The sequence below is a fragment of the Aethalodelphis obliquidens genome, unplaced genomic scaffold (genome assembly GCF_003676395.1).
Source record: "Aethalodelphis obliquidens isolate GAN/ISIS:26980383/991018 unplaced genomic scaffold, ASM367639v1 scaffold114, whole genome shotgun sequence".
NCBI lineage: Eukaryota > Metazoa > Chordata > Mammalia > Artiodactyla > Delphinidae > Aethalodelphis > Aethalodelphis obliquidens.
The window spans coordinates 989517-1002610 of NW_020838058.1; the positions used below are offsets into that span (position 1 = coordinate 989517).

A 13094-nucleotide genomic window follows, 5' to 3' on the forward strand; every position below is an offset into this window, starting at 1 on the left:
ACACATGCTATTCCCTCTGAAATATTTTTCTGATCATCTTTCACCATGATAGCTTTTTCTTAACCTTCAGGGTCCAGCCTAAATGTTATTTTGCTTCAAGTAGACCTTCTCCAATGGTCCAATATAAAGTAACAGCCTACCTACTTCTCAGTTATTTTCCTTTATATCACTTACTGTAATTATTAATTATATACTTATACATGTGTTTTTCGTTTTGTCTCTTATCTATTCCCACCCCACATTACACTACAAGCTCTATTAGGGCAGAACATGTCTCTTTTAGCTCACTTCTACTCTGCACAATGAATATTTGATGAAGGTTAAAAAAAATCAAATATATTCATTGTGGATCCAGGGTTGATAATCACTGTATTAGACACTAAATACTTGTTCACTTGTCCCAAAATGTCCCTTTCACCTTTCACCTCATATTGTAGACAGGACGTAAATTAAATAGCATTGTGAAGATAATTTTACTGGCACAAAAGATAAGGATATTGATATTAACAGATGTCCGTTTTAGAAGCAAGGTGGATTAGATGATTTAATTATAATGTTAAACACCTTTTATCAGAAAAAAATTCAAGCCCAGTTATTACTCATGCAACTTTTATGCCAAAGTTTATAGTGAAGCTATGATGCCCTGAATATCAAAATTGAGCAAACGGCTCAGGGTATTGATCCAATATCTCTGAACATTATTATTACAGCCTTGCCATCTCATTTTCCCAGAGTACAGCTGAAGAGAATTATCAGAAATTACAGGTAGGGTCTGATGCAAAGAATTCAAAACACACAAAACATTAAAATTCACTCATCCAACAAATATATCAAATGATCACTATAAGCCAGAAACACAACCGGGTGTTTTTTCTAACCAGTCAGAGAGGATCAAGGCAATGTGCCCCAGAAATGAATCAACCTTCTCTGCCTGCAGACCCATGCCTAAGCATCTCATCACTTAGGCTTCTGCATCTGGTGCTTCCCAGTTATTTCTTAAGATCCCCACTGGAGAGTGGTGCCAAATCATGGGGAGATTTCTAGCTATATAAAGTTCTCCTGGCACCAAGAAATGATTTATGGACTTGAACTGATGAATTATTTTCCTATTTGACAGCCAAAGGAGGCCATTTCACTGCCTTTTATAAACCACCAGTGATGAATTATAATGCCATAAGGAATTGCTGGACAGGAAAAGGCCATTCTCCTTAACATGCCTGTTCTAGGGACTCATTTCCACCTCAGCTTTGTCTCTGCAGCCTCTGCTATTGGCTCACACATCATTAAAATGTCTTGCTGGCTGCAAAAGCTCATTTATACAGACAACATTTGCTCTGACCACCTTAATTGACAAATTATTCCACATGATTGCATCTCCTTGAATGAAATAGTTTTGCCTAAAATACAAACATATGTAGCCCTTTGCTTGAGTTTGTCATAGCCCCTAGTTAACTTCCTAATTTTTAAAATTCATCCCCTGTAAATGAAGCACCCTATTAAAAATATCAATTTGTTTTAGACAATTTATCAGACTGTTTTCTTGTGGTAAAATGGCTGTGAGATCATTTTTGCAAGTGTACCAGTAATAATGATGATGATAATGATACTAATCATAATAATTAATATCATTGATTGAATATCTACTATTTCCCAGACACCATTATAAGTGTTTTTCATATATTTTCTTCACTCAGCACAGCTACTACACCTCCCCATTTTGCATGGAGAAAAAACTGAAATTCAGAAGAGTAAATTAAAGTTCTCAAAGTCACACAGCTACAAGGATTTGAATCAGATTTTTCTGGTTCTAAATCAGGACATAAGGGAGCAAATCAAGTTTTCAGAGTTTTCCAAGGGTCTTCTCTTAGAATCATACTCTTTGTTTTGCTAAGATTCCTGTGTGTGTGTGTATGTGTGTGTGCGCATCTGTATCTTAACCTTCTACATATAAGAAAATTTTTTGTTGTCAAATCAGATCATAGTACTATGAGCAATACATTGTTCTATAAGCATTTACTAGTGGAAGGGGCTCAGGCTTTGAGAAAACAATAGCCACCTGAATCTTCATTCTAGCATCATTGTTCAGTTGTTGTAAAACACTGAGAGAAATTACCTAACATCTCCAAATTTCAACTTCAGCATCTGTAAAGAGGGGCTAAGGTGACAATACCACACAGGATCTTTTTGATACTTAAATGAAACCATATCTGTGAAAACATTGAGCCAGCTCCTAGCTCCATAATTGTATTTTGTGTCTAAATGTCAAGATAAACCTTTGTATGGGGAACCAAGAATCTTGGAGAACATTAATCTAACTGGTGAGACAAAACCTAAACAAAGATGTCTAAGATAATTAATTATAAATTAGCATCAGTCAGTGTGGTGAAAACTTTTATAAAATTGCCAAGGGAATTTAGGAGAAATAAACAGGTGATTGTAAAATAAAGTTAATCAAAGTTAATCTGTGAAGACTTCCTGGAGGAAGTCCAGAAGTGCAAATATGTCCTGGCAAAGAAGAGTATGAAGGCATGAAGTAGGCAAACAAGCAGGAAGGTAAGGAGTTAATGGCATTTATGTAGTACTGTTATGTGCAAGAGCCATGCAGGTAGTCTGTGGCATGTTGCTTTAAGAGCAAGGTTTTAGAACAAAGGTGGGTTCAGATCCTAGCCCCACCACTTACTAGCCGTGTGACCATAGACAAGTAACTTAACCTGAGTCTCCATTTCTTCCCTTACAAAATAAAGACAATATTGGCAACCTTCCAATGTTGTTGTGAACTTTGACTGATTGTGAAGTACAGTGCCTGACCCAATAAATGGGCATTCTCTGAGCATCTACTCCACTGTGTTGGATCTAGTTCATGGCTAATCTCCCACCATACTAAGCTTCTAGTTTTCATCCCTTTACAAGGGTAGCTTGATAGAATATTCTCAGCCTTCTCAAACCAATGCTTTCAGGTTAGCAGAGAGCAAGGTAGCTGAGAGTCTCACAAATGAACATAATGGAACTAGGGAAATCTGTGTCCATGGATCTAAGGTGCCTATACACCTAGGATTCATAATGTAATTCCTTCCTAAGAACTCCTTCCCCCACCCCTAACTCAAGTCAGAAAAGTCAGTCAAGGAGTCAATGATCACCTCAGGTGCTGGAAGAGAGCCACTGGAGCGGAACTGGCCTAGACTGGGCACGTTTGCCACATCCTGCTGCTACGGTGCTCTAACTTGCTCACCCCCAGCCCTCCCAGCAAGCTGGTCTCCCGCACAGCTACTTGTGAAAGACTCCCACAGGAATGAATGTTCTCATAGTCCCTGACTTTGCAGAGGAACAAGAGTGTCTTTCTGCTGATGGGACAGTTTAATAGTGTTCGTTCATCTCCCTGTAGGGCATAGAAACACGACACAAAATTTTTCCTAGGACAGAGACTGGAAATCTCTTTGACCCTGGCTGTCACTAATAGGGTAAGAGATAGCACTGTGTCATAGGTTGAGGCAAAGGAGGGAAATAAGGGGGAGAAAGGAGAGACAAAATAAGAGTAGCAGAAGAGGAAGGGAAAAAATCACTCTAGACTGACATTCAAGGCCCTCCTTCCCACTAATTCTAAGTAGGCTTTTTTTATTCCTCCTTGTCCCCCAAGGTCATGAGTAGAGCTGACCTTGTTTCTAGAGGAAGCAAACAGACACCTGTAGGGTATGAATTGTGACACTGTGGGAAAGGCCCCCCACAGGCACTGCAAAGCTGCCAGAAATTCCCACCATTAGTCATGCCTATGAGTTACAGAATTGAAATATCTATTAAATTGCAAATATGTTAGCTTAGAAGGGAAACATTTTGGCCAATATCAGTCATGAATTCTTTATCTCTTTGAGGTATTAGATTAGCCCCACCAGAAAGCAAGGATCTGAGGAGATGGGCTACAGAGAAGACATGACATTAGGACATTTAAAAGAGCTAGAGAGGGACAAAGATGTCATTCAGGGTGGGGTAGGAAAGGCCAGGGTGACCCAGGAAAAGAGGGAGGCCTAGGAGGAAAGGCAAAGGAGCTGCTGCAAGCCGGTTTGGGTCATAAGATTTCTGTACCTGAAACTGTGCAAAAGAACAGTCAATTATGAAATGCACAGTCAGTCATGTGAAAGCTCCATTAATGTAGCCAAGAACTATTGACTGCTGAGGTCCTTCCTCATTAAGTCACAGAAAAGGTATAAATGAGATATATTCTCATACGATAATCGAGATACAGACATTCAGATCATATCAACTGGCTGCTGAGAGGGAACAGGAAGGAGAGAGAACACACGCCAATGATTTGTCCCCCTTGGTGCTTCACATGGCACTGCTTCGATGCTGCTCTAAGGTGGCTGCTTTATCCCCAGAGCTCTTCATTTATCTGTAACATTTGAGACCAACTTGCTTCATCATCTAAATCGCTCTTCTCTGGAAGGTGATCAATTTGTCAATACCCCTCCTGTAGTATTACATCCATAAATTGTGCCCTTCACTCTCTGCTTGGATCGACCAGTCTGTTGGAAGGTGTGATTAGGATAGCTTCTGAGTGCTGTTCTCAGTTTGTCTATTAACTGCTCTCCAGACCACTTTAAGATTTTTTTCCCCACTTGCTGCTGGAGATGGAAATCATGGAGCAGAGTGTGCACCCACCACACAGCCAGTCGCTTGTTTAAAAGTGCTACTGAACCAAATTCTTTAAGGCAAAGGCCACAAATAGGCAGCCCTCAAACAGAATTTAGCCTGCAGGCATGTTTTATTTGGTCCACACAATGCTCAACAAGCCAGGGATTTCCACATAAAAATTTAGACTTCTAGCATCTCTTCAAAAATTAGAGGGCCTAGCAGCACTGGATCCTTAATTTCATATAACAGCAATCAGCTAAGGCTGAGTTGGTACTGCAAGGACTCTCCAACTTGCTCCCCTCTGTGGCCTCACACACTCACTCAGGTATATGACCTGCCTGGCTTCTAGAAGCATTTTGAATATTGATTAGGGAATTACCCCTTCACTGACCTAGCGTCAGCCATCAGCAGTAAATGCTTTTCCTTTTAAAGAAGGAATCGAATCAGAGCTATTTATTCTTAAAGCCAAAACAGTGGATTGGCAAATAAGCATTTTAAATAACAGGTTATTTCAGGGATCCTTAGCTCTGGAGACCTGAGCTCTGGAGTCACCATTTTTGGAGTCCTCTTTTGGGTTGCATCTCCTTTTTATCTGGCCCAGAACCCAGGATTAAGGGACTGTGGACAGAGTAACAGGGGGATAGGATAGGAAAGTATTGTGTTAGGAATCAGCAGATACGGGTTCTAGTCCTGGCTATGCCATTCACCAGTTCCCAGCCCAGGGCAAATGGTTTAAACACTGAGCCATAATTTACCCTGCTGAAAAATACAAAATACAAATAATGATAGCAACAACAACAACAATCTTTGCCAACTCCATAAAGTTCTGTGAGAAACAGAATGAGATCTCAGAAGTGAAAGTGCTTTGAAATTATAAAGTTCTCTACAAATACCAAGCTGTCTTATTTGTGCCCAACTGAAGCACTCATCAATGAAATAAGCACCCAACCAATCCAAGCTACACATAATGTCTGAGTACTTACTATATGCTCAGTACTTGGGGAGATGCAAAAGAATTGGTCAACAAAACCCTGTCCTTAAGGAGCTTATAGGCTAGTTGAGAAAATAAGATAAACAATGGAAAACAAGATTATAATTGTAACATAAAGATAATGCCTGCTAAGTATATTACTGAAACTGTTAGAGATACAGTCATCAGTAGGATGCCAGTAGACCCAGGTATTCACTTGACTACTCAATTAGCTTTTTTTTTTTTTTTTTTTTTTTTACAGTTTTTTCTGTGGAAACAGCATCTTCAGATACTCTCAACCAGGGGAAAAGTGTTACGTGGTCATACAGTTTAGGAAATGTTCTAAACTATGGCCCATCTTCCTTTTAGAAAATTATAATATATATTAGAATATTATATACACTAAGATGCCCTGAAATGCCTTGCAAGAAGGAAAGCTATATAACTTTGACCTAGCAGATAAACACATTGCCACAGAACTTCTCACCATTCTCTCTTCCTTTCCTTTTTCTCTCCCCAAAGTAACAATTAACATCTCTTAGAATTGGAGCTCCATAGAACACAGTTGGGGAAACACTATTTGTCCTAATGAACATATTTTAAATTTTCACAGCTTCCAAAGGAAATAAATTCTGTCTCTACCTGTCTCCTTCAAGAACCACATTAGAAACTTAGATCCTATGCTCCTGGTTGCACAGAGTAGACATTGATTTTTGTGATGATTGGCCTTTACCAATTGAATCAATGTTGTTTAACTAGACTGTTCTCTATTTCTTCACTTCTACTAATTTGAAATCATTGCCATAACTGCAATGAACCTTACTGGAATTGATTTTTTTTTCTCAATATGGATTTTCTATTAATAGGGCCACATGGCATCAAAACATGCAGCCTGGCAAATTCTATCTTCTGTACATTCTTGTTTTTCCTGGAACCATGTTGCTCCTTGTTTCTCTCCTGGCACTGTCCTAAGCTCAGATTTAATTATGTGTCCCATTACTACTAATCTCATCTAAGGTGCTCACTGAGAGCTAAGGACTAGGCTCCAAAATGTCAAGTATATTCTTTTTAGGGTTATCTAAATTCCAGCAGGGACTTCAAATTGAAGACCAAATAGTTAATGTCCAAAAAGGTCATTATAGTGGGATGAGATACACTGTGATCAATATTTTGGCATCTTTTTCAATGCACATAATATGGGTGAAATTGTATGGTTTGTGCTTGGTGATGGTTGAAAAGTTATAGTTGAGAGTCAGAAAGACCTAGATTCATATTTGTGCTTGGCCAATTACAAAGTATGTGACCTTGGGACATAGCCTCTTTAAGTTTTAGTTTCTTATTCTATAAAATGAGGACAATAATAGTAACCACTCTCATATGGTTGTTGTGAGGAATAGATGAGAAAATGAATGAAATACACTAAGCACAACGTCTCCTTCACAGTAAGCTGTCAATAGACATTAGCTCTCAGGGTGCCCCTATTATGATAACTTAGTTGTTGGCTTAGAGATCACTTCTCCTGTTGCATTATTATCACTCAGTCAGAATCTCCACTTCTTTTTATTCCCCCATCTCTCCACCATATCTCTAAATTCCACTGTTTTTCCTAAACCCACTCTCACCCCAGTGTCTCAGGATTAACTGTAGAGGCATGAAAGAACAAAGAGCCAGGGCCAGGAAAAGCCCATTTTCAAATCTGATGGGAAATTGCTTCCTCTGTGTGTAAACAGATGCCATTCTCCACACCAAAGGAAGGTTACCCTAACAAGCTATGCAGTCTAAGTGACACCTTCAACAATGCACTACAGTTGGTTTTAGCTTTGCAAAGTGAAATTAAAAGCACTTACTTTGCAATTTGTATGGAAACACAAAAGACCCCGAATAGCCAAAGCAATCTTGAGAACGAAAGAAGGAACTGGAGGAATCAGGCTCCCTGACTTCAGACTATACTACAAAGCTACAGTTATCAAGACGGTATGGTACTGGCACAAAAACAGAAAGATAGATCAATGGAACAGGATAGAAAGCCCAGAGATAAATCCATGCACATATGGACACCTTATCTTTGATAAAGGTGGCAGTAATGTACAGTGGAGAAAGGACAGCCTCTTCAATAAGTGGTGCTGGGAAAACTGGAGAGGTACATGTAAAAGTATGAGATTAGATCACTCCCTAACACCATACACAAAAATAAGCTCAAAATGGATTAAAGACCTAAATGTAAGGCCAGAAACTATCAAACTCTTAGAGGAAAACATAGGCAGAACACTCTATGACATAAATCACAGCAAGATCCTTTCTGACCCACCTCCTAGAGTAATGGAAATAAAAACAAAAATAAACAAATGGGACCTAATGAAACTTCAAAGCTTTTGCACAGCAAAGGAAACCATAAACACGACCAAAAGACGACCCTCAGAATGGGAGAAAATATTTGCAAATGAAGCAACTGACAAAGGATTAATCTCCAAAATTTACAAGCAGCTCATGCAGCTCAATAACAAGAAAACAAACAACCCAATCCAAAAATGGGCAGAAGACCTAAATAGACATTTCTCCAAAGAAGATATACAGACTGCCAACAAACACATGAAACAATGCTCAACATCATTAATCATTAGAGAAAGGCAAATCAAAACTACAATGAGATATCATCTCACACCAGTCAGAATGGCCATAATCAAAAAATCTAGAAACAATAAATGCTGGAGAGGGTGTGGAGAAAAGGGAACACTCTTGCACTGCTGGTGGGAATGTGAATTGGTTCAGCCACTATGGAGAACAGTATGGAGGTTCCTTAAAAAACTACAAATAGAACTACCATATGACCCAGCAATCCCACTACTGGGCATATACCCTGAGAAAACCAAAATTCAAAAAGAGTCATGTACCAAAATGTTCATTGCAGCTCTATTTACAATAGCCCGGAGATGGAAACAACCTAAGTGCCCGTCATCGGATGAATGGATAAAGAAGATGTGGCACATATATACAATGGAATATTACTCAGCCATAAAAAGAAACGAAATTGAGCTATTTGTCATGAGGTGGATAGACCTAGAGTCTGTCATACAGAGTGAAGTAAGTCAGAAAGAAAAAGACAAATACCGTATGCTAACACATATATATGGAATTTAAGAAAAATAAAAATGTCATGAAGAACCTAGGGGTAAGGCAGGAATAAAGACGCAGACCTCCTAGAGAACGGACTTGAGGTTATGGGGAGGGGGAAGGGTGAGCTGTGACAGGGCGAGAGAGAGTCATGGACATATACACACTAACAAACATAGTAAGGTAGATAGCTAGTGGGAAGCAGCCGCATGGCACAGGGATATTGGCTCGGTGCTTTGTGACAGCCTGGAGGGGTGGGATAGGGAGGGTGGGAGGGAGGGAGACGCAAGAGGGAAGAGATATGGGAACATATGTATATGTATAACTGATTCACGTTGTTATAAAGCAGAAACTAACACACCATTGTAAAGCAATTGTACCCCAATAAAGATGTTAAAAAAAAAAAAGCACTTACTGAAGCCATGCATTTGAACATCTTCACCAAAGACTGATTCCAGGTTCCAGTTTGCAATTTAATCAAGCTTTGCATGACCAGATTGATTTTCTGCTATTATAGTAATCCAGCAGCAAATCTTTGCAACCTATCCATAGAATAAATCTCTCTTTCTAGCCATGACATTAAGACACCAATGGGTTAAGAAGTCTCTCATTCCTAATAAGTGAAGAGTCTCAAGTCAGGAACCCTAGAACTATCTAAGATAATCAGGAGTAGGGGTATTATTTGCATATTCACCAGAGAACAGATTAGTGTTTTTTTTCCTAAATAGTCAATATGCTTTTCTGAAAAGGCATAAAATCATGTATTTTGAATGATTTGTTAGGTGAAGGGTGAATTATCTTCTAAATAGAGTTAATTAGTATTGGCTTCCTGCTTGGGTTCATTTTTGGGAGCCCCTATAATTTATGTCTGTCATTGACCTTCTCAAGGTAGACGTTCTCCTCTATTATAATAGGAGACCCTATTCCATTATCTTATCCACTCTCTCCCACTCCTCTTCTCCTTCTTCTATTATCACCTGTTCTACATTTTCATGTAGTCAACCTTCCCTTCTTTCCTTATCACTTTGACTAGGCTTCTGCACAAAATTCAATGTGAGAATAAAGGAAAAAAATATCTTTAAAATAGCAAATATCCACCTGAAAAATGCTGTGGGAAATACAACTGTTAGTTGTTGGTATCTTTGGCAAATGACCTACATACCCTGTTGTACATGTCTATATGTTGTTAAACCACTCCCTATTTATCTGCAGCCTCCAAAAGTATAAAAAAGAAATGTCTACAATAACAGTACACAGGTCTTCTATGATTTAAATATTAAAATGATTCCAGAAAAGTTGCATATAAATCAAATCCTACTTAAATGCAGCTGGCTATTTAAAGAAATCTCATGACAAATTCTTTTATATTGAAAAAATAATTTCATAAAGCCAAAGATTACCTTCTATTTAATCAGTTTTGAATAACTAGATCTTTTTACAACCGGTATATTTAAAGCAAGTAGTACCTATACACTTTAAGAGAGCGCTTGTTTCACTGAAGAAATATTTCTGATTTATAAATTTAAAAGAACAGTGAGAAAATAATCTTTTAAAATTTTGATAATCTTTTTAAACTTGCATACTTGCAATACACAATCTTAAAAACCTCTACCTACATGATTTTGTAATTAACCAACTCTATGATTTTTGTATTAATATTCCTAGCCCATGCCTGCATATCGCTAAACTCAAAACAAGTATAAGTGGGTTACTCTTTAAATAATCCCAGCCTTATATTTTGAAATATAAGAGGACAATCTGTTAATTGCTCTTTTTTTAACATCTTTATTAGAGTATAACTGTACAATGGTGTGTTAGTTTCTGCTTTATAACAAAGTGAATCAGTTATACATATACATACGTCCCCATATCTCTTCCCTCTTGCATCTCCCTCCCTCCCACCCTCCCTATCCCGCCCCTCTACGTGGTCACAAAGCACCGAGCTGATCTCGCTGTGCTATGCGGCTGCTTCCCACTAGCTATCTATTTTATGTTGGGTAGTGTATATATGTCCATGCCACTCTCTCACATTGTTCCAGCTTACCCTTCCCCCTCCCCGTATCCTCAAGTCCATTCTCTAGTAAGTCTGCATCTTTATTCCCATCTTGCCCCTAGGTTCCTCATGACCATTTTTTTTTGTTAGATTCCTTATACATGTGTTAGCATACAGTATTTGTTTTTCTCTTTCTGACTTACTTCACTCTGTATAACAGTCTCTAGGTCCATCCACCTCACTACAAATAACTCAGTTTTTTTCCTTTTTATGGCTGAGTAATTGCTCTTTAAACAAGGAAACAAGGAATAATATAGCTTAGACAATATTGCAAATAAAATAAATCTTCACAGAGCAACCTCTTGAACTTCCATATTGAGAAGACATTTTGTCTCTACATCAAGTATAACATTTGAACTCTGTGAATAAATAAACTTGATATATACTTATATGAACAATGACTCAAGGATAAGTTTCAATTATTTTTTCTAGTATGTACTATATACTCAGTATATTTTTATTTAAATAGCAAATGAATAAATTACTGTTTCAGTGGCTGAGGTTTTACCCTCACCCTCCCTTGACAGATTTCCCTTAGTGATCAAAACTCTGTATTTTCATGACAGCTGTTAGGAGCTTAGGTGAAACAATTTGGGACCTATGAAAATTAGTTTTGGTGTGTGTGTGTCTGTGTGTGTATGTGTGAACTAACATGCTCACAAGGGAATCATACCTGTGACTGACTTCTTTGGCACCATTTTCTCAGCTAGTATTTCTCAAAGCATGATCCTTGAAAGGCATGCAAGAGATTTCCCAGGACAAAAAGATAAATTCCCTGTCTTACTGATGTACTAAATTAGAATCTGGAGGAGAGAGATGGGAATCTATATTTAAGGAGCCTTATCTTTACCATACCTGGGTTCTTCCATGTGATTCTGATGCACATTAAAGTCTGAGAAACTCTGAGAGGTAGAGTTCAGGTGAAATTTTAAATCCCCAGTTCAACTTTTCTTAAAGTTTAGGGCAAGTGAATTAATGCCTTATAAGACACCCAAAATAAGCTCCAGAATCTAAAAACAAACTAAAGAAACAAATGTGTTGTCACCATAACCCAACAGATGGAAGCATAAAAGAGGTTTGATATTTACTTTATTCTGGTCCAATTTAAAATATAAGCTAAACACTATAATGTTACAAACTTTACTAAATGACCTCCAAATGGAAGTGTTCTGAAAGCATCAGATAAGGATTGTGTGACTGTGGTCAAAGTGATGATTCTGCAAGGATTTGTGCATGGTCAGGCCACTTATGAATGATGTATAACTGCCTATGATTGACTCTTCTGCTTGAATGAGGCAGGAAGTCTAGTTCATACTAAGGGAATCAGAAATTAAACAAAAGCAGATCTTTGCTATTTGGATTGGCCAAATATGGTAGTTATTTTGAAAGCTCATGGAGAAGCAACGTGCAATTCTAATCAAAATAATAATTCAAACCTTCACAGAAGGTACTTTACAATTCAGACTAAGAAGTAGAACTGTCATGTATCAGAATAGAGAATGAACTAAAGTATATATATTAATTTTTAATTAATTTTAAAGTATATATATATTGATTTTTATTTTTACTCCTTTTGTTAACATTTAGAATTTAGAAAAAGATGAAAAAAGAAACTAGTTGGCTCTCAGGGATCAAAAACTAAATCAAATATATGTTATACAAATGAACTTATTAAGCAAGTATCATTATTAGTAGACTGATTTTAACACTATCCCATAAAGGTCAGCTAGCCATAAACAAAAACAATATAGAAGAAAATCTATATTCCTAACATTAATGAGAGTATGTTGTAACTAAACAACTAGTTGATGTCAACATTAGATGGTTAAACAGGTAATGCTCAAGCTAATAAGTGCAATAAATATTACACTTGTCTGGATAATGTCGAATTTTACCATGGCTCAGATTTCACCCACAATACAAAAATGTGTGTGTGTACTTATACACACACACATACATCTAAAACATATATAAGAAGAATAGAATTAGTCAATATTTGCTCAGGCACAATAGTAGGTGGACCTTTTGTCACACTGTTTCTTAAGGTCCATCACACCCATTGTCAGGGATAATCTTTATGTCATTAGGGTCTGTCCTATTTTGCTGAAAATTACTTACTAACATTCTCCACCAGGTAAGAATATTCTGAGTCTCTCTCTTCCATTGTGAGTAGAATTACTAATTTACAATTTGCTTGTACTTCTGATGTAAAACACACATGTGCATGCTATTCATTTGGAGTTGCTCCATTTAAGAATCACTAGAACCTCACAATAACATCACTCATTTATGAGAAATTCTATATAAATGATATTTTGGATGCAGTCCAAGAAG

The 13094-nt window shown here is 37.6% G+C and overlaps 1 protein-coding gene across 1 annotated transcript in view; it reads right to left on the reverse strand.

Moving 5' to 3' along the window:
* IL1RAPL2 (interleukin 1 receptor accessory protein like 2) overlaps window positions 1-13094 on the reverse strand; it is a 1069064-nt gene that overhangs the window by 476259 nt on the left and 579711 nt on the right. The gene's annotated exons all lie outside the window — the stretch shown is intronic.